This window comes from Eschrichtius robustus, chromosome X (assembly GCF_028021215.1).
Source record: "Eschrichtius robustus isolate mEscRob2 chromosome X, mEscRob2.pri, whole genome shotgun sequence".
Classification (NCBI taxonomy): Eukaryota; Metazoa; Chordata; class Mammalia; order Artiodactyla; family Eschrichtiidae; genus Eschrichtius; species Eschrichtius robustus.
In genome coordinates, this window is record NC_090845.1 from 92,249,568 (window position 1) to 92,272,007 (window position 22,440).

Sequence of the window (22,440 nt, forward strand, 5' to 3'; positions counted from 1 at the left end):
TAGGACTTCCAGAACTATGTTGAATAATAGTGGTGAGAGTGGACATCCTTGTCTTGTTCCTGATCTTAGAGGAAATGCTTTCAGTTTTTCACCATTGAGAATGATGTTTGCTGTGGGTTTGTCATATATGGCCTTTATTATGTTGAGGTAGGTTCCCTCTATGCCCACTTTCTGGAGAGTTTTTTTTATCAGAAATGGGTATTGAATTTTGTCAAAAGCTTTTTCTGCATCTATTGAGATGATCATATGGTTTTTATTCTTCAATTTGTTAATATGGTGTATCACATTGATTGATTTGCGTATATTGAAGAATCCTTGCATCCCTGGGATAAATCCCACTTGATCGTGGTGTATGATCCTTTTAATGTGTTGTTGGATTCTGTTTGCTAGTATTTTGTTGAGGATTTTTGCATCTATATTCATCAGTGATATTGGTCTGTAATTTTCTTTTTTTGTAGTGTCTTTGTCTGGTTTTGGTATCAGGGTGATGGTGGCCTCATAGAATGAGTTTGGGAGTGTTCCTTCCTCTGCAATTTTTTGGAAGAGTTTGAGAAGGATGGGTGTTAGCTCTTCTCTAAATGTTTGATAGAATTCACCTGTGAAGCCATCTGGTCCTGGACTTTTGTTTGTTGGAAGATTTTTAATCACAGTTTCAATTTCATTACTTGTGATTGGTCTGTCCATATTTTCTATTTCTTCCTGATTCAGTCTTGGAAGGTTATACCTTTCTAAGAATTTGTCCATTTCTTCCAGGTTGTCCATTTTATTGGCATAAAGTTGCTTGTAGTAGTCTCTTAGGATGCTTTGTATTTCTGCGGTGTCTGTTGTAACTTCTCCTTTTTCGTTTCTGATTTTATTGATTTGAGTCCTCTCCCTCTTTTTCTTGATGAGTCTGGCTAATGGCTTATCAATTTTGTTTATCTTCTCAAAGAACCAACTTTTATTGATCTTTGCTATTGTTTTCTTTGTTTCTATTTCATTTATTTCTGCTCTGATCTTTATGATTTCTTTCCTTCTGCTAACTTTGGGTTTTGTTTGTTCTTCTTTCTCTAGTTTCTTTAGGTGTAAGGTTAGATTGTTTACTTGAGATTTTTCTTGTTTCTTGAGGTAGGCTTGTATAGCTATAAACTTCCCTCTTAGAACTGCTTTTGCTGCATCCCAAAGGTTTTGGGTCGTCGTGTTTTCATTGTCATTTGTCTCTAGGTATTTTTTGATTTCCTCTTTGATTTCTTCAGTGATCTCTTGGTTATTTAGTAACTTATTGTATAGCCTCCATGTGTTTGTCTTTTTTATGTTGTTTTCCCTGTAATTCATTTCTAATCTCATAACGTTGTGGTCAGAAAAGATGCTTGATATAATTTCAATTTTCTTAAATTTACTGCGGCTTGATTTGTGACCCAAGATGTGATCTATCCTGGAGAATGTTCCGTGCGCACTTGAGAAGAACGTGTAGTCTGCTGTTTTTGGATGGAATGCCCTATATATATCAATTAAATCTATCTGGTCTATTGTGTCATTTAAAGCTTCTGTTTCCTTATTTATTTTCATTTTGGATGATCTGTCCATTGGTGTAAGTGAAGTGTTAAAGTCCCCCACTATTATTGTGTTACTGTCGATTTCCTCTTTTATAGCTGTTAGCAGTTGCCTTATGTATTGAGGTGCTCCTATGTTGGGTGCATATATATTTATAATTGTTATATCTTCTTCTTGGATTGATCCCTGGATCATTATGTAGTGTCCTTCCTTGTCTCTTGTAACATTCTTTATTTTAAAGTCTATTTTATCTGATATGAGTATAGCTACTCCAGCTTTCTTTTGATTTCCATTTGCATGGAATATCTTTTTCCATCCCCTCACTTTCAGTCTGTATGTGTCCCTAGGTCTAAAGTGGGTCTCTTGTAGACAGCATATATATGGGTCTTGTTTTTGTATCCATTCAGCCAGTCTATGTCTTTTGGTTGGGGCATTTAATCCATTCACGTTTAAGGTAATTATCGATATGTATGTTCCTATGACCATTTTCTTAATTGTTTTGGGTTTGTTTTTGTAGGTCCTTTTCTTCTCTTGTGTTTCCCACTTAGAGAAGTTCCTTTAGCATTTGTTGTAGAGCTGGTTTGGTGGTGCTGAATTCTCTTAGCTTTTGCTTGTCTGTAAAGCTTTTGATTTCTCCATCAAATCGAAATGAGATCCTTGCCGGGTAGAGTAATCTTGGTTGTAGGTTCTTCCCTTTCATCACTTTAAGTATATCATGCCACTCCCTTCTGGCTTGCAGAGTTTCTGCTGAGAAATCAGCTGTTAACCTTATGGGAGTTCCCTTGTATGTTATTTGTCGTTTTTCCCTTGCTGCTTTCAATAATTTTTCTTTGTCTTTAATTTTTGCCACTTTGATTACTATGTGTCTCGGCGTGTTTCTCCTTGGGTTTATTCTGTATGGGACTCTCTGCGCTTCCTGGACTTGGGTGGCTATTTCCTTTCCCATGTTAGGGAAGTTTTCTACTATAATCTCTTCAAATATTTTCTCTGGTCCTTTCTCTCTCTCTTCTCCTTCTGGGACCCCTACAATGCGACTGTTGTTGCGTTTAATGTTGTCCCAGAGGTCTCTTAGGCTGTCTTCATTTCTTTTCATTCTTTTTTCTTTAGTCTGTTCTGCAGCAGTGAATTCCACCATTCTGTCTTCCAGGTCACTTATCCGTTCTTCTGCCTCAGTTATTCTGCTATTGATTCCTTCTAGTGTAGTTTTCATTTCACTTATTGTATTGGTCATCTCTGTTTGTTTGTTCTTTAATTCTTCTAGGTCTTTGTTAATCATTTCTTGCATCTTCTCAATCTTTGCCTCCATTCTTATTCCGAGGTCCTGGATCATCTTCACTATCATTATTCTGAATTCTTTTTCTGGAAGGTTGCCTATCTCCACTTCATTTAGTTGTTTTTCTGGGGTTTTTTCTTGTTCCTTCATCTGGTACATAGCCCTCTGCCTTTTCATCTTCTCCATCTTTCTGTAACTGTGGTTTTTGGTCCACAGGCTGCAGGATTGTAGTTTTTCTTGCTTCTGTTGTCTGCCCTCTGGTGGTTGAGGCTATCTGAGAGGCTTCATGGGAGGCTCTGGTGGTGGGTAGAGCTGACTGTTGCTGTGGCGGTCAGAGCTCAGTAAAACCTTAATCCACTTGACTGTTGATGGGTGGGGCTGGGTTCCCTCCCTGTTGGTTGTTTTGCCTGAGGCAACCCAACACTGGAGCCTACCCGTGCTCTTTGGTGGGGTTAATGGCAGACTCTGGGAGGGCTCACGCCAAGGAGGACTTCCCAGAACCTCTGTTGCCAGTGTCCTTATCCCCACGGTGAAACAGAGCCACCACTCGCCTCTGCAGGAGACCCCCCAACACCAGCAGGTAGGTCTGGTTCAGTCTCCCCCAGGGTCACTGCTCCTTCCCCTGGGTCCCGATGCACACATTACTTTGTGTGTGCCCTCCAAGAGTGGGGTCTCTGTTTCCCCCAGTCCTGTCAAAGTCCTGCAATCATTTCCCACTAGGCTTCAAAGTCTGATTCTCTAGGAATTCCTCCTCCCGTAGCCGGACCCCCAGGTTGGGAAGCCTGACGTGGGGCTCAGAACCTTCACTCCAGTGGGTGGACTTCTGTGGTATAAGTGTTCACCAGTCTGTGAGCCACCCACCCAGCAGTTATGGGATTTGATTTTACTCTGATTGCGCCCCGCCTACCGTCTCACTGTGGCTTCTCCTCTGTCCTTGGACGTGGCGTATCCTCCTTGGTGAAGTCCAGGGTCTTCCTGTCAATGATTGTCCAGCAGCCAGTTGTGATTCTGGTGCTCTCGCAAGAGGGAGTGAGAGCACATCCTTCTACTCCGCCATCTTGGTTAATCCCCCTAGTTTGTTATTATTATTTAATAATTATAGCTGCCATTTTTTGAGTTCCTGTTATATGTCAAGCACTGTGGCAACCTTGTCATACCAGCTTTGTCATTTAATCCTCAGAAAAATCCTGAGAGGATGTTATTTTAATTTACAGATAAGATACAAGAATCAAGATAGGCTAGATTATGCTGTGGTAATAGACAGTCCCCGTATCTCAGGGGCTTGTTCCTCACTTCGACTACATGTCCATGGCAGGTGCATGCCCCTCACGGGATGGTGGACAATGGGGGTCTGAGCCATTCTTGCTGGAAAGACTTGGAGACCCAAACTGACAGAGCAGCCATCATCTAGAGAGTTGTCAGTCCCTGTGCCTGAGGAGAAGAGGACCCTGCAAGGTCTCAAACCAACAACCATATGTTCTGGCCCAGAAATAGCACATGTCACTCACAACCCATTAGCCAGAACCAGTCACATACACAGCCCTGCCCAAACAAAGGAGGTCAAGTAGTACAGCTCTTCCAGGTCCCAGGAACAGGGACAAATGGAAACCCATGGCAAACAGCACTACCGCATGATGAAATTGAGGCTCAGAGAGGTAAAATACTCGCCTAAAATCACATACGCAGTAAGTGACAGAGCACATTCTGGATATATGATTTCAAAGTCCGTGCTCTTTCTGTTCCTACTCCTTTCTATATTGTATGCTGTCCTCTTCAATGAAGTTCATATGTACTTATCATAGCAGTTCCTTTGCTTCAATGCTGCAGTTCCATCTCCCTTAATCATCTGATATTCCAACAATGGATTTAATTAAACCCCCCACATTGGTAAGCCACAGGTCTTTTCCAAGTAATTAAATGTACTGGATATTTGGATATCCGTGCTATTCGAGGATAGCAATTATAAAAGAAAGCATGACGGTAGATGAAAAGACTGTGGATTTGTCACACACCTGATACAAATCATCTCATGCATTTCCATATTGGCAAGAAAAAAATAATAAAAGTAAGAGCCAAAGTTAATGAAATCGATAACAGATATGGAAGAGTTGAGTAAAAATGCTAGATGTTAGTGCTTTCAAAATATAAAAAAATAAGGAAAGCTTTGGCAGTACGGGTCAAGAAAATTAGAAGGCACAGATAAGCCACTTTCGAAGAAGGTGTCTTGCTTGTACTGACAGTAAAGATTTAAAAGATAATATCATGAAAAAGATATGCTGATAATTTGAAAATTAATACTAAATGGGTAAATTCTAGAAAAAAGAAATTTATATTGGGGAAAAAGAAAATATTAATATTGAGCTTATTCTTGACAAAGCATGCATGAGAAGGCAAAATTACTGGTGAATCTTAATTAGTTATAAAAATGCCAAAAATAGAAATAAGATAATGGCAAACTTAATCCAGCAATGGCTAAAACAGATAATACAGCAGGGCAAAGTTGTGTTTATACCAAACTTGCAATGTTGGTTTAACATTAGGAGATTCATAATGTAGTTCAACACATTAATAGGTAAAGGAGCAAGAAAAGGATGATTATCACAAAGATTCCAGAAAAAACATGCATGCAATAAAATTCAACAACCAATCAAGATTAAACAACCACAAAAATAACTCTTAGCTAACTGGGAATAGAAAGATATTTCTTTAAAATGATAATGTGTACTTTACAAAAACTACAACAAACACCGTACGTAATAGTGAGACATTAAAAGCATTCCATTCAAACTCAGAAGAGGCAAAGATGATTCATATAATCACTTCTGTTCCACATCTTACTGAGTCTCCTAGGCATTGCAGTAAGCCAAAATACATACATACATTAATTAATACATGTGTAAAAGTGAAAGGGAACAAAACTGTGAGTATAATTGTCTTCATATAAAACTCAAGAGGATCTATGGAAAATTATAATAATAGTGATTAACCAGTCTATTGGATGCAAGACTAATATACACGAGATAATTGCACGAAAAGGAAAATAATATTTTCATTGTGAGTATACCATTTACGAGAGCAAAAAAATTGGTCCTGTGGAATATACCTCAAGTTGGCTCAGCTGGCAACTATTCCAACACTCATAAACACTCTTATATGTTTTCCTGTACTGTAGAGACCTGGAAAGCTAAAAACAAGAATGGAGACCTACGTTCGTATGTGTCTGTGTGTGTGTGTGTGTGTGTGTGTGTGTGTGTATGCTTCCTAGACCCCCTTTTGTCTGGGGTCCCAAAGAAGATCTCTATGTATCAAGCCTATGCACCATAGTGAAACTTGGAGGTGGAACTGAGTAATGTGGGAGCCACAGGCAGGATCAGCTATGTATGATGGGAGAGGTCTCTGGCTTTTATGGGCAGCCACAGCAGAGTGCCTAGAATTCAGTCTCTGTCATACATGTTGGTTAGCTCATAGGCAGCAGGGGTGTTTCAGCTATACCAGTCCCATGGTGTGAGGGGGCTTCCCCTGGCTGTGCGGCATCCAAGCCCACTTTTCTGGCCCTCACAGAATTTTTGTAAGCTGTGTGATATGTTTTATTAAAGATGTCTTATTTTTATAAAATAGCTAGAATGAATATCTGGCATAAGGAAGTGGGAACTTTGATTAATAGAGTACTTGACACCAAAATTGGTTGCAAGCAAAGGGCCCTGAAGGAAGTGGGGGTCGGGGATAGGTCATCCAGTCTAGGTGGATCTGAAGATAGTAAGGACCCAGTTGGTAATAGAGGATGAATCATTAGTGTTCCATGGCACACAATGGTGAAAGAGTTGCAGTTGCGTTACTGGACAGAACTTGGGTCCACTCACCTGCTGCGCAGCAAAACCAATCTACTGACACTGGGTTGTTGGTGAAGGAAAGTACAGTGTTTATTTTCTGTGTGCCAAGCAAGGAGAACTGGCTGCTTGTGTTCAGAAGACTCTAACTCCCTGCTGACTTTCAGGGAAGGGTTTTAAAGGCAACATCTGGGGTGAGGGCTGCAGGGTGCATGACTTTCCTCTGATTGGTTGGTGGTGAAGAAACAGGGTGCTGTTTCAGGGATCTTAATCATCAGCATTCTGGCTCTGACCAGTCTGGGGTCTGTGTGCTTGTGGTCAGCATGGAGTCACCGTCCTCCACCTGGGCAGGGGATCTTAGTTTCTGCATAGCAGCTCAAAGATATGTATCAAGTTGTTATCTCTTGAGGAGAAACTAGGACTCTGCTTTATCACTGCACTATTGTTTCTTGACTGCCTTTCTTTCTTTTTTTTTTTTTAACATCTTTATTGGAGTATAATTGCTTTACAATGGTGTGTTAGTTTCTGCTTTCTAACAAAGTGAATCTGTTATACATATACATATGTCCCCATATCTCTTCCCTCTTGCATCTCCCTCCCTCCCACCCTCCCTATCCCACCCCTTCCCTCCCTCCCACCCTCCCTATCCCACCCCTCTCGGTGGTCACCAGGCACCGAGCTGATCTCCCTGTGCTATTCGGCTGCTTCCCACTAGCTCTCTGTTTTATGTTTGGTAGTGTATATATGTCCGTGCCACTCTCTCACTTCGTCCCAGCTTACCCTTCCCCCTCCCCGTATCCTCAAGTCCATTCTCTAGTAGGTCTGTGTCTTTATTCCCGTCTTGTCCCTAGGTTCTTCATGACCATTTCTTTTTAGATTCCCTATATATGTGTTAGCATACGGTATTTGTTTTTCTCTTTCTGACTTAACTTCACTCTGTATGACAGACTCTATGTCCATCCACCTGTCTACAAATAACTCAATTTCGTTTCTTTGACTGCTTTTCCTTTGTTTCTGCATTTCCTCACTTCCCTAACTAGTAACTGCTTGAGTCTGTTCTTTGGAACTCAGGGAAGGCCTAGGAGGCCAAAGCCTTGTTCTACAGACAAGAAACAGGGAACACAGCGGGGCTTTTGTACCCAGGAGGGCCCTGAAGGGTTCTGTTCAGTGTCAGTCCCCCCTTTTCTTTGATACTCCTCAATCCTGTGGGGATCATGAGTGGAACAAGAGAGGGAATAAAGTTTTGGATAGAGAAGTTAATCATCAACCTGGCAAGGGAACTCGGTTTTAGGGGGACTCGGTTTCAAGAGTTACCACCTGTGGTCACTTGAATTGAAATGCCTTTGAAGTCAATGTGTTGGTGGACCAGGCAGCTGCTGTTTGGGACCCAGAGGACACTCCTTTCCCCCACAGCATTGAGAAACACATTAGTGTGGAGGGCATCTTCATCTGTGAAGTGTTCTGAAGTGGCTGACTTGTGTAGGCCACAGATGAGATGGGAGATTCTGCCATTGACATGGTCACCCTCATTTGAGTGGAGATGTTGGGGTTCTGGTGTTGCAGGCCCAGTAGGAGCACTTAATCTCCTGCCTCAAGGTGAGTGCTGTTTACCTAATAAACAGCAAGGATGGAAGGGTAGTCACATTGGTTTGACCTGTAGCAACCTCTGAAGGTGGCTAATTGATCAACAGATCCCTTGGATCTTGAAATATCTGACATACTCCAAAGTTGCATTTGAGCAGTGTAAAAATAAATAAAATATAAATAAATATTTGTAATAAAATATAAGAACATAAAAATAAAGAAATCAAGCTCTAGGTCTGGTGACTTGACCTATCTTGATGGCAAATGGTAGTCCCTTACTCAATTCCCACACTTGAGCCAGAACACCATGAATGAGTGGACTACTGAGGAAGGACCCTATGGTGAAGTCGCAAGTTAGTGCAGTAAATCTTCTTCCCAGCCTTAGCCAAAGGGACCGTCAGCCATTTACCACAGTTACTGTGCATTTGCTTTAAGGACACTTGCTCTAAGCCAGAGCTCAGCAAACTCCCTGGAAAGGGCCAGGTGACAAATATTTGAGGCTTTGTGGGCCAGTTTGTCTCTTTCGTAACTACTCAGCTCTGCTGTTGTAGAGCGGAAGGCTCCAGAGACAAGTATGGCTGTGTTCCAATAAAACTTTGCATATGGACATTGGCGTGTGGATTTCAAATAATTTTCACGTGTCAAGAAATATTATTTTTGTAACCATTTAAATATGTAACAACCATTCTTAGCTTGCAGGCCCTAGAAAAACAGGCCACAGGCCAGGTTTGGCCCATGGGCTGTAGTCTGCCAATCTCTAATTTAAGCTAATGGAATCACTAGGTCCCTAAAAGAACAGAGTGGAAAGCCAGCAAAATGAGGTGGCATCCGTTCCTAGGGTCTCTGGCAAGCATAAACCAAAAGCTGATACTTTAATACAGTAGCTTTCAACTGTGGTAGCACACTGCAGTCACGTGGAGAATTTAGAAAATGTGGGTGCCTGGGTCTCAACCCAATTCTGCTTTAATTATTGTGGGTATAGCTTGGAGCTGGTGGCATTCTCAAACTCCCCAAGGGGCTCTACTGTGTAAACGAGGTGGAGAACTACAACCCATACTGTGGGATATTACTCAGCAATAAAAATGGCAGGAACATAAACGGATTTCAAAAACATGATGCTGACTTTAAAAAGCCAGACACAAAGGTGTGCAGTATGTATGATTCCATTTACAAGAAATTCTGCAGCAGGCAAAACGAATATATAGGGACTGTGAGCAGATCAAGGTTTATATGGAGCTGGGAGATGGAAAGGTTAACTGGGAACCATTTGGAGTGTGGTATGTGCTTTATATCTTGATTGAGGTGGTGGTTAGCTCTAATCCCTGATTTTTACATGTAAGTAATTTGAGATCAGGAGAAGTCGGGTGAATTGTCCAAAGTGATGTAGCTTAATAATCAGAGAGAAGACAGGTGGATCTGATTATCAGTAATTGTTTCTGTTATGCTAGGTAATGAGTCAGTAGCAATAGTGCTTCCCCCCAAGCCCGTGGCAAAACCCTGACCCAGCCTTTTATACAAGTAGAGCAGGGACATGAAAGTACACCTCTTGTGCATTCCAAACACCTACTCATAAGCACAGTTGACATTCTCACATGTTCCTTTATGTTGACTTCTTTACGTTTGTATTTACATATCCAAACAAAAACGTTTCTTAATATTTCCTTTTGAGTAATCACACTCTAATGTACAGGTTTAAAAAGTATGGTAAAAATACGTAACATAAAATTTACCATCATAACCATTTTTAAGTGTACAGTTCAGTACTGTTAAGTTGATTCACATTGTTGTGAAACCAATCTTCAGAACTTTTTCGTCTTTCAATTCTGAAACTCTACACCTTAAACAGCAATTCCCCTTTGTCCCTTCCCCCCAGTCCCTGGTAACCCCATTCTACTGTCTGTTTCTATGAATCTGACTACTTTAGATACCTTTTTTTTTTCAAACCCATGGACTCTGTTTACTATAGTTTTCCCAACTTTTTAAAAAAATATTTATTTATTTATTATTTTGGCTGTGCTGGCTGTTTGTTGCAGCATGCGGGATCTCTAGTTGCGGCATGCAGGCTTCTTAGTTGCAGCATGTGGACTCAGTTGTGGCATGCAGGCTTCTTAGCTGTGGCATGCGGACTCTCAGTTGCAGCATGCTTGCAGGATCTAGTTCCCCGACGAGGAATTGAACATGGGCCCCCTGCAATGTGAGCATGGAGTCTTACCCACGGGACCACCAGGGAAGTCCCTAGAAAACTTATGTAAGTGGAATCATACAGTATTTGTCGTCTCATGACTGGCTTATTTCATTTAGCGTAATGTTCTCAAGGTTCATCCATGCTGTAGCATATGACAGAATTTCCTTCCTTTAAAAGGCTGAATAATATTCCATTGTATATATATATACATATCAAAATTTGTTCATCCATTTATCCATTGATGGGCATTTTAATTGTTTCTACTTCTTGGCTGTTGTGAATAGTGCTGCTATGAACATAGATGTGCAAGTACCTCCTCAAGATTCTACTTTCAGTTCTTTTGGATATATACCCAGAAGTGGGATTGTTAGGTCATATGGGAGTTGTATTTCATTTTTTTTGGAATCTCCATACACACGCATAAAGAATGAATGGGTCAAAGAAGAAGTCACAAAGGAAATTAGAAACTACTTTGAGACAAATTAAAATGAAAGTCCATCATACCAAAACTTATGGGATGCAGCAAAGGTGTGCTAAGAAGGAAGTTTATAGCTTTAAATGTGTACATTGAAAAGACAAAAGATCTCAAATCAACAACGAAACTTTACACCTCAAGAAATTAGAAACAGAAGAATAAACTAAAGCCAAAACTAGCAGAAGGAAGGAGATATATAAGAGCAGAGATAAATGAAATAGAGAAGAAATACAACAACAATAGAAAAAAGTAAATGAAACTAAGAGTTGGCTTTTTGTTAAAGCTACACAAAATTGACAAACGCCTTAGTTAGACTCACTAAGAAAAAAAAAATAGAAGACACTCAAATAATTAAAATCAGAAATGAAAGAGGGACATTACAACTGATACTACAGAAATTAAAAGGATTATTAGCGAATACTGTGAATAATTGTATGCCAACAAATTGGAAAACCTAGAAGAAATGGATAAAGTCCCCCAAACAGACAATCAAGCAAGACTGAATCGTAAAGAAATACATAATATGAACAGATCGATTAATGAGGAGGGAGATTTAATCAGTTCTCAAATATCTCCCAGCAAAGTAAATCCCAGGACCACATGGCTTCACTGGATTATTCTATCAAGTACTTGACAAGGCGATGTCTGAGATTGCCTGTGTCTGAATCACCTTGATGAGGGAGGTCTCTAGCCCTGTTTAGGCACCCGACATAGTTGGTCAGCCGGGGGACTACGGTAGCTGTTAGCTGGCCCCCTTCTACGCTTTCCCCTTGGCAACGTTATTTCTGAAGGAATGTGGGTTCTTGCAAATGACTCTGACTCTTCCTATACACCATACATAGACCACATGCCCTTACTGCTCCCTTTAAACTGTGAATTTTTCCCTTTCATTGCTGGATTTTCCTGAAAACGAGTTGGTTGCCCGGCATTCTCCAAAGGTCACCAATAAGGTTCCTCTTTGTTGTTGTTATTGTTGATGAGTATCATTATGAACTCCTGGCTTTTGAACATGTTGGTGGGCTTCAAACCATTGTTATGTGGTGTTGAGCAGAGGAGTGAAATGATTTGACTTGTGCTCTGCTGCTGGGTTGAAAGCAGACAGGTAAGGGAGCCAGGATGAAAGCAGAGGGGCCAGCTGGACAGCAGTACAGTCCAGGAGATAGATGTTGGTATCTTGGCCAGGGTGGTGGTAATGGAGGTGGTGAGAAGTGGCTGGCTTCTGGACATACTTTGAGAGAGGGGCCGAGAGAATTTCCTGACCAGTTGGATGTGGAGTGTGGGAGACAGAGAGCACGCCAGGCCCCCTCCGAGGTTTGGGGACCGAGCAAGTGGCATTTGTGGGTCCAATGCCCTATCTGTGTTTACTTTCACTTCCAGTGCCACACAGGGAAAGTCCCAAGGTTGTGAGTAGCAGGACTGCCCTGACAGCGGGCCACACAGGGAAAGCAACGGCTCCTCAGAGGAGTTCATCTGAGGCCTGGTCGTAATCACTCCATCGTGGAGCGATCAGCCCTGGACGGATCTTTACTCGTAAGCGTGCCCTGAGACAACATGGAATAGTTAATGTACAAAAGGCACAGCCCACAAACCTGGAGAGCCTTAAGTATTACAACCCAAAGGAAGCTGGTTTCTAACAGTGTAATTACCATAATCCTCCCTCCCCACAAGCCACTGGTATGATTATCTGCTGGTTCCCTGTTTCAGTGGAATGTGTTAAAAATAAAATACCCTTAGTGAATCCACCTATGGGGAAGAGAATTGACACGATCTTATTTCTGCAGGTGCCGAAAAACTTCCAAATCTTTTCCCATGGTGAATTAGATATGTTGGAGGGGAGAATTTGTGGGCGGAGGGGTGAACAGCAACACAACTCCTAGGAGTGAATATAAGGTGAGGTATACCCAGGACACTTTCTAAGCATGCCTGTGGCTTCAGTATCCAATACAGTAGATGTCAGAGTAAAGAAAATGAACAAGAGCCAAAGAGAGGCCTTACAGAATGATGAAAGGATCAGGACGCCAGGGAGACATAAAGATCCTAAATGTGTACGCACCAAACAACAGAGCCTCAAAGTACATGAAGCAAAACTGGTGGAGCTGAAAGGAGAAAGAGCCAGATCTATAATTACAGTGGGGGCCTTCCACACCCACCTCCCTCTTAGCAAGTGACAGAATTACCAGAGAGAAAATCAACAAGGATATAGGAGACCTGAATAACACAGGAAACTAACGAGATCTGCATGACATAAACAGAACAGTCTGCCCAACAACAGCAGAGTACAGTTTTTTTCCCCGAGGGTCTCTGTAACATTCACCAAGTTAGACCATCTCCTCGACCGTCAGACAAGCCTCAGTAAATTCAAAAAGAACTGAGGGACTTCCCTGGTGGTGCGGTGGTTAAGAATCCGCCTGCCAGTGCAGGGGACACAGGTTCGAGCCCTGGTCAGGAAGATCCCACATGCTGCGGAGCAGCTAAGCCCGTGCGCCTCAACTACTGAGCCTGCGCTCTAGAGCCCTCGAGCCACAACTACTGAGCCTGCGTGCCACAACTACTGAAGCCCTCGTGCCACAACTACTGAAGCCCGCGCGCCTAGAGCCCAAACTCCGCAACAAGAGAAGCCGCCGCGACGAGAAGCCCGTGCACCACAGCGAAGAGTAGCCCCCACTAGCCGCAAGTAGAGAAAGCCCGTGTGCAGCAACGAAGATGCAACGCAGACATAAATAAAGAAATTAACTTATTAAAAAAAAAAAAGAAGAATTGAAATGTCCCAGAGTGTGTTCCCTGGCCACGATGGAATCAAATTAGAAACCAGTAATAGAAAGCAAAAAGAAGAATCCCTAAACACTTGGAAATGGTGGCTGACACATCATTCCAGGTTATCATTCACACCCTTGTTATAGAAGAGCTGAAGTGAGGAAGAGTTGCCTGCTGAGCTGAAAGGCATTTCAGGCTGGCCCAAAAGAGAGCTCACCCTGGCTCTTTCAAACAGAGTATTGTTCAGGGCAAAGCTGGAGGGAGGGAGACAGTTCAGGAGGCTGTGACATCAGTGCCACCTGACATTAAAGCTCCTAGTGCACTGGCAAAGGAAGTCCAGCTAGCTTGCTGGTTGTTAGTGGAATCGGTGTGGTGGCTGATTGGATTTGGGAAGCACGAGAGAGGTATTGGTGTGGTTGTTGGAAAGTCCTGAGAGAAGGCAAGATTCGGGTGCCTTCCTGGTACATATATGACTGGTGTCCAGTCTAACCCATGGACGCATACACCTCGGTTCCTTATCAGTCCTCCTCCACTGTGTTAAAAATTTCAACGCAGTTGTCCTCTCCTCCCTCCTCCTTCTCCTCCCTCTTTCTCCTCCTTGTCCTCCTCTTCCTCATCCTGCTCCTCCTGGATTCTTCCCCATCCTGCTCCTCCTGGATTCTTCCCCTGATAGTGCCATCTGTCGGATAAGGCTGTCCTCTCTGCACAGGCAGAAGATTGTCCTTTCTGAGGTTTGTGGGATTGGTCCCTTAGGCCAAGTTGGCACTTTGCCTGCCCTACCATCCTGTTACCTAAGACATGGTACATGGTAAGTGCACCACAGATGTGTCTTCAAACTTGTATTTTTGTTCCTCTTTTCAGAATACAGTGATGGTGGTAGACCACCTCAAGGAAGAAAGAAAGGTTGTAGTTCTTTCCCAGGTAATTCTGGCAAGAGGAGCCCTCATTATGAACACAGTGGGGGTGAGCCTCAGCCCTCACACCTCCAGGAGGATGATGGAAACGTGGTGAAGAGGGATGTCCAGGAGGACCCCGAAGTAAGACAGTAAGTGACCAGGCAGCAGGGTTTGTACACAGCAGCCCCTGGGACTATGCACCTCTCTCACTCTCCGTGGACGTGTTCTTCTTCTGTCACTGCAAAACTGAAGCATGCTAGAAGTGAAATAATGGTTGAGCGATCCTAATTGTAGTGCTGGTGTCAAAGAGACGAGGGTGTACAGAAGACTTTCTTAGCACGTATGGCCACTCACCCTCCTTCTCTCCGCATCCCCCCTGCAGCTCTTCCTGTACCATCCGAGGCAACGAGAGGACAGTGAGATGGCACAGTGAAGGCCACATGCATATGACTGTGTGGGGAAACAGAAAACCTCTGGAGAGAGAAATGCAGGAGAACACACAAGACGGAACCCCAGGGAGCTGGTTCAGGGTCACCGTGAGTATCCTGAAAAATGGATGGAATGTGCAGGAGAGAAAAGTCAGGGGGAGTTGTGTTGGTCTCATGTAGAGATGCTGGTTTATTTCACTGTGGACAGCTTGTAATCTGTCCTTTTTATGACCAGGAGTTAACAATCTTGTTCATCTAAGGGCAGATTCAGAGAAGCAGTGTAAAGGGAACAGGCTGACTGTGAGGAGAACGGAGGAGCCTGTCTCAGAGCAAAGATGGAAACTACTGCCAAGGATATGGAGCAACTCCACGTTGGAGGTCTCAGTTTGGCAAGCTGAGTGTGGGAGATGGAGGGTCGAGCCTCTGGAGACCTTGTCTGAGGGGCAAGCAGTGTCTGCACTGGGTAGGATCTCCTGGAAATTTATAAAAGGAAGATCATCTCTGACACCTTGATTATTTGGAAGAGAGTTTGACTGGAGAGAAAGAGTATTTAGGAAATCCATATTACGCACACCCATAAGAAATCATGCCAGTGGTCCCTTCTTTAGAAGCCCTGTCAAGCTCAGTAGAAGGCCGGAAAAGAACAGGAAAAGGTTCGTCCTCCAGCCTAAATTCCCTGTTGTCTGTCCTCTCTCCCATCCCTTCTTTTCATCCTTAGATTCCTTGTGGGATACAGTATGACAGGACATGGCTAATGAACTCAATCCAGCGCCATTGCAGTGTCCCCTTCACTCCAGTGGACGTAAGAGAGGATGCCGAAGCCAGACGCGTGGGCACAGGGAAGGGGGAGAGAGAGACCTGGTTCAGCAGGGTCTGTTGGCTTCTGATACTATTGCTGTTGCATTCAATCCCTGTAGTTCCACTTTATTCACAATGGGGCTGAGTTCTTTGTCCAAGAAGCTAGCACTGCCTCTGCATTGATGGATGTCAGCAACAAGATTTGTGACGAGGAGAGCCGAAAGGTGTGTGTCGCGGGCATTACCTGTACCTCATCCTAAGGAAGGAGTACAGGCCAGGGGCTGGTTGTCTTCTTTGGAACTAGAGTTCCTGGTGCTTACCCCACCTCTTCTTCCTGCAGATACCTGTGTTTGTCAGCCCCTCCGCTGCTCCCTACTCTGTGCGGGATAAGTTGAAGCCAGAAGAAATGGAGCAGCTAAAGGTAATGCAGACTCAAGGCATGTTGTGTGCCAGCGCTCAGACCCACCTCTGCTTCCTCCAGGCCCCTGTCCCCCTCGCCCCCGATTTCCCTGCCACCACCACAGCCTCTGAGCGGCTCTCTCCATCTCTCTCTCCACAGCTGACCTTGCGCAAAAGATTTGATGTCTCCAAGCAAGCTCTTGACCTCCGGAGGCTCCGCGTTGACCCAGGTACGGCTGACAGCAGTAATTCTAGGGCGGGCGACGGCAGAGGGGTCTTCCTAGAGGGAGACTTAGGGATGGTAACGTGGGGCGGGGCTGTTGCTGGCCCCAGACCCCACTCAGCCATCTGATTCCCTCCCATCTCCTTCCTGAAGGCTTGTTGGGCCATGATATTGATATAATTCTGAATCAAAGAAGCTGCATGGCTGCCACCCTGCAGATCATCAAAAAGAATTTCCCTGAGGTGAGGCTGTAGGCCCAGTGCTGGTATTAGGGTAGGGGGTGGAAGAGATGGGGTGGAGGGCAGATTTGTCTCCAAGGTCCTAGATAGTAACCTTCACTCTACCTCTTCTTGCCCCAAAGCTGTTGTCCTTGAACTTGAGCAGCAGCAAACTGTACCAGCTGGATGGCCTGTCTGACATTATACAGATGGCCCCCACGGTCAAGATCCTGAACCTCTCCAAAAATAAGGTGAGAAGAGGGAGCCAGATCAAAGTTGGGTTGAGAGTAGGGGGGGGGGCGTGTTAGTGGCCATCAGAGTGATGACAGGAGGCAGGTGAAGGTACCTGTGGGGGAGGGAGGGGGCTGGGGATGCAGAGATCCGGATGTCCCTCTTTCCCTGGGATTCCTTTTCCCACTTCTGCCCCATATTTCTCAGCTGATGTCAGTGTGGGAGTTGAGCAAGATTAAAGGGCTGAAGCTTGAAGAGCTGTGGCTGCAAGGGAACCCATTGTGTGGCACCTTCCCAGACCAGTCCACCTATGTAAGGTCAGTGTGAACACCCTGTCACCCTTCCTGGTGACCTTCACCCATGGGAGCCTAGACTATCTGTGACAGTGCCCCTTTGCCAAAGGTGGCAGCCCTGGTCTTCTGGGAGGATCACAGGCCCCACCTTCTGCTCTCTCTGTGCCTATCACCGGTGAGGAGTTTCCTTCCCCTGACCTGCTCACCTCTGCAGGGGCTCTGGGGTCTGTTTCCAGCTCTCTGCGCCCAGCTATATTCCGCCAAGGCCTCCCAAGAGTGTGCCGCAGGAAGCAGGGCTTCTCCTCCTCACCAGGACCAGGAGCGACCAGCCTTGATCCAGATGCTGGCGCCCTGGACTGAGAAGGGTCCTCCAGTCCAGGGCCTCTTGCTGAGAGAAGCCTTCCTTCTTCGTGCTGAGATGGCGTTTGCCTCCCCCGTTCTGAGAGGGGCCCTCTTCCCCTTCCTCCAAAGGGGTCCCCCCTCGTCTCCCAGGTTGACATGGGGGCTTTCCTGCGCCATGCTGAGGGCTGAGGCCGTGGGTGGCTGCTGTCATGACATCCATTCTGCTGGCCCAATGCCAGGAGCTGGCCCCTCCTCGGGAAAAAGCAGGGCTCCTTGAGTCAAGGGGCCAGACGGGGGCCCCCGCCAGTGATCAGAGGGCTTCCTGAGGCAGGAGTGGAAGGCAGAGGGCAGAGGTGGTAGAGGAGACAGAAGGACAGGGCTCTCAGGGGCACTTCCCATCCCTCCCTGCACACGTCACATCATCCCATCTGGTCCTTCACAGGAGCCCTGGGCAGCCTGAGACAGGTACGATTCCTCAGATAAAGAACGAACTCAGACAGGTGCAGGGGTCATCAGGAGAGAAGGCGGTGATCATAAGACTGGGCCACGGATCCTCAGCCCCATACTGAGCTGGGACCTGACCCTTTCCTCATTCTGGGGGAGATGTGCCCCCATGGCGGCCCTGTTTCCCATGCCCAAGTCTGGCTGAACTCACACAGGTGACAAAGTTTCAACCAGCATCCAGTGGGGCCCCAGCCCAACATGTGCATATTTTCCATTCCTACCTGGTGTGTCTGGGCGATTCTGGGGCAGGTGAAGAGCCGCAACAGGGGCGCCGTTTCCCCTTTCTTCTCTCTTCTTCCCTGACCCCGACCACGGGAGAGCTTCTTTCCCTTCCCTTTGCTTTCTCTCTCTCCCTTGTCTCTGTGCCCCTATGTCTCTCTCATCTCTCCCCTCCTACCTTCACTCCCTTTCTGCCTTCATCCCCTCCATCTCCCTCCCTGAGCCCCACCTCACTCACCTCCCTGGCCCAGCATCCTGGGCCATCCCTGGGGGGTGTCCGGGTCTTGCCAGAGTGCTGGACCCCCAGTGAGGTAGCAGAGCCCCGGGCTCCCACCCCATTCCCTCTTCTCCCCACAGCCTTCAGTGGGGCCCTGGAGGAAGGAAGGGAGGAGAAGGAAGCCCTGCAGTATGGGTTTGAAATGCTGCTCCCTGTGGCACTGGAGAAGGGAGTGCGAGTAGTCTGGGTGGGAGCTACCCAGGCGAAGGAGAGGAAGGGAGGGAGGGAAGGAATATTAAAGTGAAGGTATTGAGAGAGATGAGGAGACAGTGCCTTTCAGACAGTAAGATGACAGATGCTCAGTGCTCAACAGGGAAGTGGACCGAAAACCCTTAAAATCAGAAGCAGAGGTGGGCAAAGGGCGCTGCTGGATGGGCCAGAACACACTGATCTCTGTTTATGGTATTACTGTTTTAACTCAAAGGAAGCATTGCAGCCTTGAACTATCAACCACCTCTTCTCTATTTTTGGTTTTGGACAGGGCCATCAGAGAATGTTTCCCGAAGTTGTTACGCCTGGTAAGTGCCTACGTAAATCATTGTCTCTTACGAATGTCGGTGGCCTCTGCACCTGCCCTCAAGCCCTTTGGGTCTTGCCCAGATCACATATTAGCATCAGAACCTTAACCATTTTGGGGGGCATGGACTCCTGAAAATGACATGGATAGACTTGCTGGAAAAATACCCATAAATACACACACGCACACACACAAGTTGAATATAACACTAGAGAGAGACTTCCAGGACCTCATGATGAAGACATCCAGTGTAAGCTTTCCCATGGAATTTCCAGGGCCCTTTCACACCTGACCTCTGACCCTCACCCTCCTGGGCCCATCCTTTTCCCGGATCATCCAGGGCCACTCCCCTGGTCTCCACTCCTGACTTCCTCTTCCCTTCTCCAGGATGGCCAGGAGTTACCGTCACCAGTTACCGTTGATGTTGACACTCCCTACGTAGTAAAGCCCTGCAAGGTGAGGAAGAGGATCAAACAACATTTGGGGTGTTGCAGGGAGGCTTTATCCACTGCATAGTCTCAAATGCCATTTGATTCCAGGGCAGCTACTTTGGATCTGATAAGCTGAAGAGACAAGTCCTGCAATTCCTGCAGCAGTAAGTACCTCTGGGAAGCTGAGCAAGGGGGGAGGGCGAGGACAGGTGAGGCCACCTAAGCACAGGTCTGCTCAGGGGAGTTTCCAAGTCTCATGTGAGGTCCAGACCACAGAGATATACTGTTCTCATTGCTCCCCCTCAGGTTCTACTTGATCCACGACTATGGAGACCGACGGTGTCTCGTGGGTGCTTATCACCACAGGGCCTACTTCTCCCTGACCATTCCCTTCCACACCGAGGACCCAGCCCCGTGAGTATCACAGCACAGGCTCTGCTCCTGGGCCGTGTGGCTCCCCAGCCGACACGGGCCAGCTCCTGCAAACACCCACCACCCACTGTTGCTCTTTGTCTCCTAGAAGCAGCTTGTGCGAGTACTTCAAGGACAGCAGGAATATGAAGAAGCTCAAGGACCCCCGTGAGTGTGTGATGGGAAGACTGGGTGGGAAAGGGCGGTGAAGGGGTCAATCATAGGGCCCAGGGCGTGGCAGCCCCTGACCTTCGCCCGCTTCCCCTCCCCTCATAGACCTGCGGGTCCAGCTGCTGAAGCACACAAAACGTGTCATTGTGCACACCCTCTGTGTGTTGCCCAAGACTCAGCATGACTTAAGCTCCTTCGTGGTGGACACGTGGTTCCAGACGGTGAGCGCCTGCTTCCTCCCTCGGGCGGGCCCAGGAAGCCGCAGGTGGGTAGAAGGCGGAGGTGGTGACTGGGCACCTTGGCTCTTCCCTTTCAGGAAAGGGTGCTCTGCTTCTCTGTCAACGGGGTGTTCAAGGAAGGTGAGTGTGTGTAGAGTCCCCTCCCCAGATTCCCCACTGCTGCCTCCCCCTGGCCAGGCTCATTCCCAGAACCACCCAGCTTCCCTGACCCCTTCCGTCCCCTTCCCTTCCCTTCCCCTTCTCTTCCCTTCTCTTCCCTTCCGTTCCCTTCCCTGCCTTTTCCCTCCTTTCCCCTTCCCTTCCCTTCCACTCCCCTCCCTTACCCCTCTCTGCACTTCCCTTCCCTTCCTTGCCCTTCCCTTCCCTTACCTGCCTTTCCCCTCCTTTCCCCTCCCCTCCCTTTCCTCCCGTTTCCTTCCCTTCTCCTCCCTTCCCTTCCCCTCCCTCCCCTTCCCCTCCCATCCCTTCATTTCCCTCCCCTCCCCTCCCCCCTCCCCTCCACATCCCCTCCCCTCCCCTCCCCTCCCCTCCCTCACTGTGTTCTCCAGCCCTCAGGCTTCCCACAGACAATCCAGGTCTGAGCTGTGTCCATGCCTGTCTGCCCTGCACACCCTGGGCGTTGGGGACACAGGCTGCGGAGTTTGGTGGCTGTCATCCCAGATACTCACTCTGAGAACTTGGGCCGTTACTTAACCTCTCAGTTTCCTCATTTGCAAAATGGGGTAGTAGTATCCACCTCTTGGGCGGCTGTGAAAAACGCATCCCGTGAACCTGTGTAGTGGTTGTCAGGGGCCCTGTCACTGGGCGCAGACTGCTCCTATAGTTGCCCTCCCGATTCCCGACACCCTGGCCCCCGTGAACAACTGCCCTCTCAGCATGAGTGTCCAGTCACAGCCTGACTGGGGACCGCCGTGTGCGCGTGTACAGCACGTGTGGCTCTAAGGGGTACTGTTGTTTGTTTGCTGTTGAAGTGGAAGGAAGTTCTCAGGGCTGTGTGCGTGCCTTCACCCGGACCTTCATCGTTACCCCTGCCAGGTACTCCAGGTGAGAGCCCTGTTGTGGGCGGGAATGCCCATCCCCGCCTGCGCTCAGGGGCTTGGGAATGTGGTGGCGGAGACCTTAGGTTTACTCAGTATTGTGGAAAGCCAGCGGGAAGATCCCAGGAGCAGTCTAGCCTAGTGGTGAAGAAGAGCATGGGCTCTGGAGTCGGCCTATGCGTTCTCTCCTTGTCCCAACACTCACTCGCTGTGTGACCTTGGTCAAGTCACATGACCTCTCTGTGACTCAGTGTCTTCTTCCGAGAATGGGGATCAGAGCGTCCACCCCTTGGGCTGTGGTAAAGGGTAAATGCGAAATTGCCCGTGGGTTGGGGATAAACCTATAAATCGAGTGAAGGTGGTAGACAGTCTCTCCAAAGGTGGGCTCTGTGGGGAGGGCCAGAGGTACCAGTCAAGGAACCTGGGAGACAGACACAGGAGGGGCGTGGAAGGAATCTGGTTGCTGAGTGCCAGTGGGAGCAGAGTCAATATTGGGGGTGTGGGTGTCCATCCAGCACTTGTCTGAGGGCCCATTTTTCCTTCAGTCTGTACATCGTGAATGACGAGCTGTTTGTGAGGGACGCCAGCCCCAGTGAGACCCAGAGTGTGTTCTCCATCCCAGCGCCTACGCCCACCTCCAGCTCCATGCACACCCTCTCCCAGGAGCAGCAGGACATCATGCAGGCATCCTCCACCCCACCTGAGGTGAACCTCTAGTGGAATCAGAAGTGAGTGCTGGGTTTGCGTGGGCATAGGAGGGAGCTGGGAGGAGTAGAGGAGTGATTAATGGGAACTTGAAGCTAATTTGTTGTCCTTGTTTATTTCAGTCATTTTTAATCTGAGCATTTCATTCGTGTTACATATGAAACTAGTTATTTTGAGCAGCCTTGTATTATTTTTATTAATTTCATGGATGCTGCTTCTGTATTAACAGACAGTTGGGTGTTCAGGAGTGTGCATGAGGTTCATTCCACTGTATATGTCACAGTATATGTGGAGGGGGAAAAAAATCATTACCCCAAAACATACTACCCAAAGGTAACCGTTGAATGTTTTCATCTTCATCATATCTTCCTGTAAGTTTGCTTATGTAGGTGTTTACATATTTATTATGCACGTTTATATATTTGTATATGTATCTACAGAAAATGAGGTCTCATCATGAGAGAGAGAGA

At 46.5% G+C, this 22,440-nt stretch overlaps 1 pseudogene; it reads left to right on the forward strand.

Moving 5' to 3' along the window:
- The first annotated feature begins 14,524 nt into the window (after positions 1-14,524).
- Positions 14,525-21,997, forward strand: LOC137756631 (nuclear RNA export factor 2-like; annotated as a pseudogene).
- Positions 21,998-22,440: the final 443 nt, after the last annotated feature.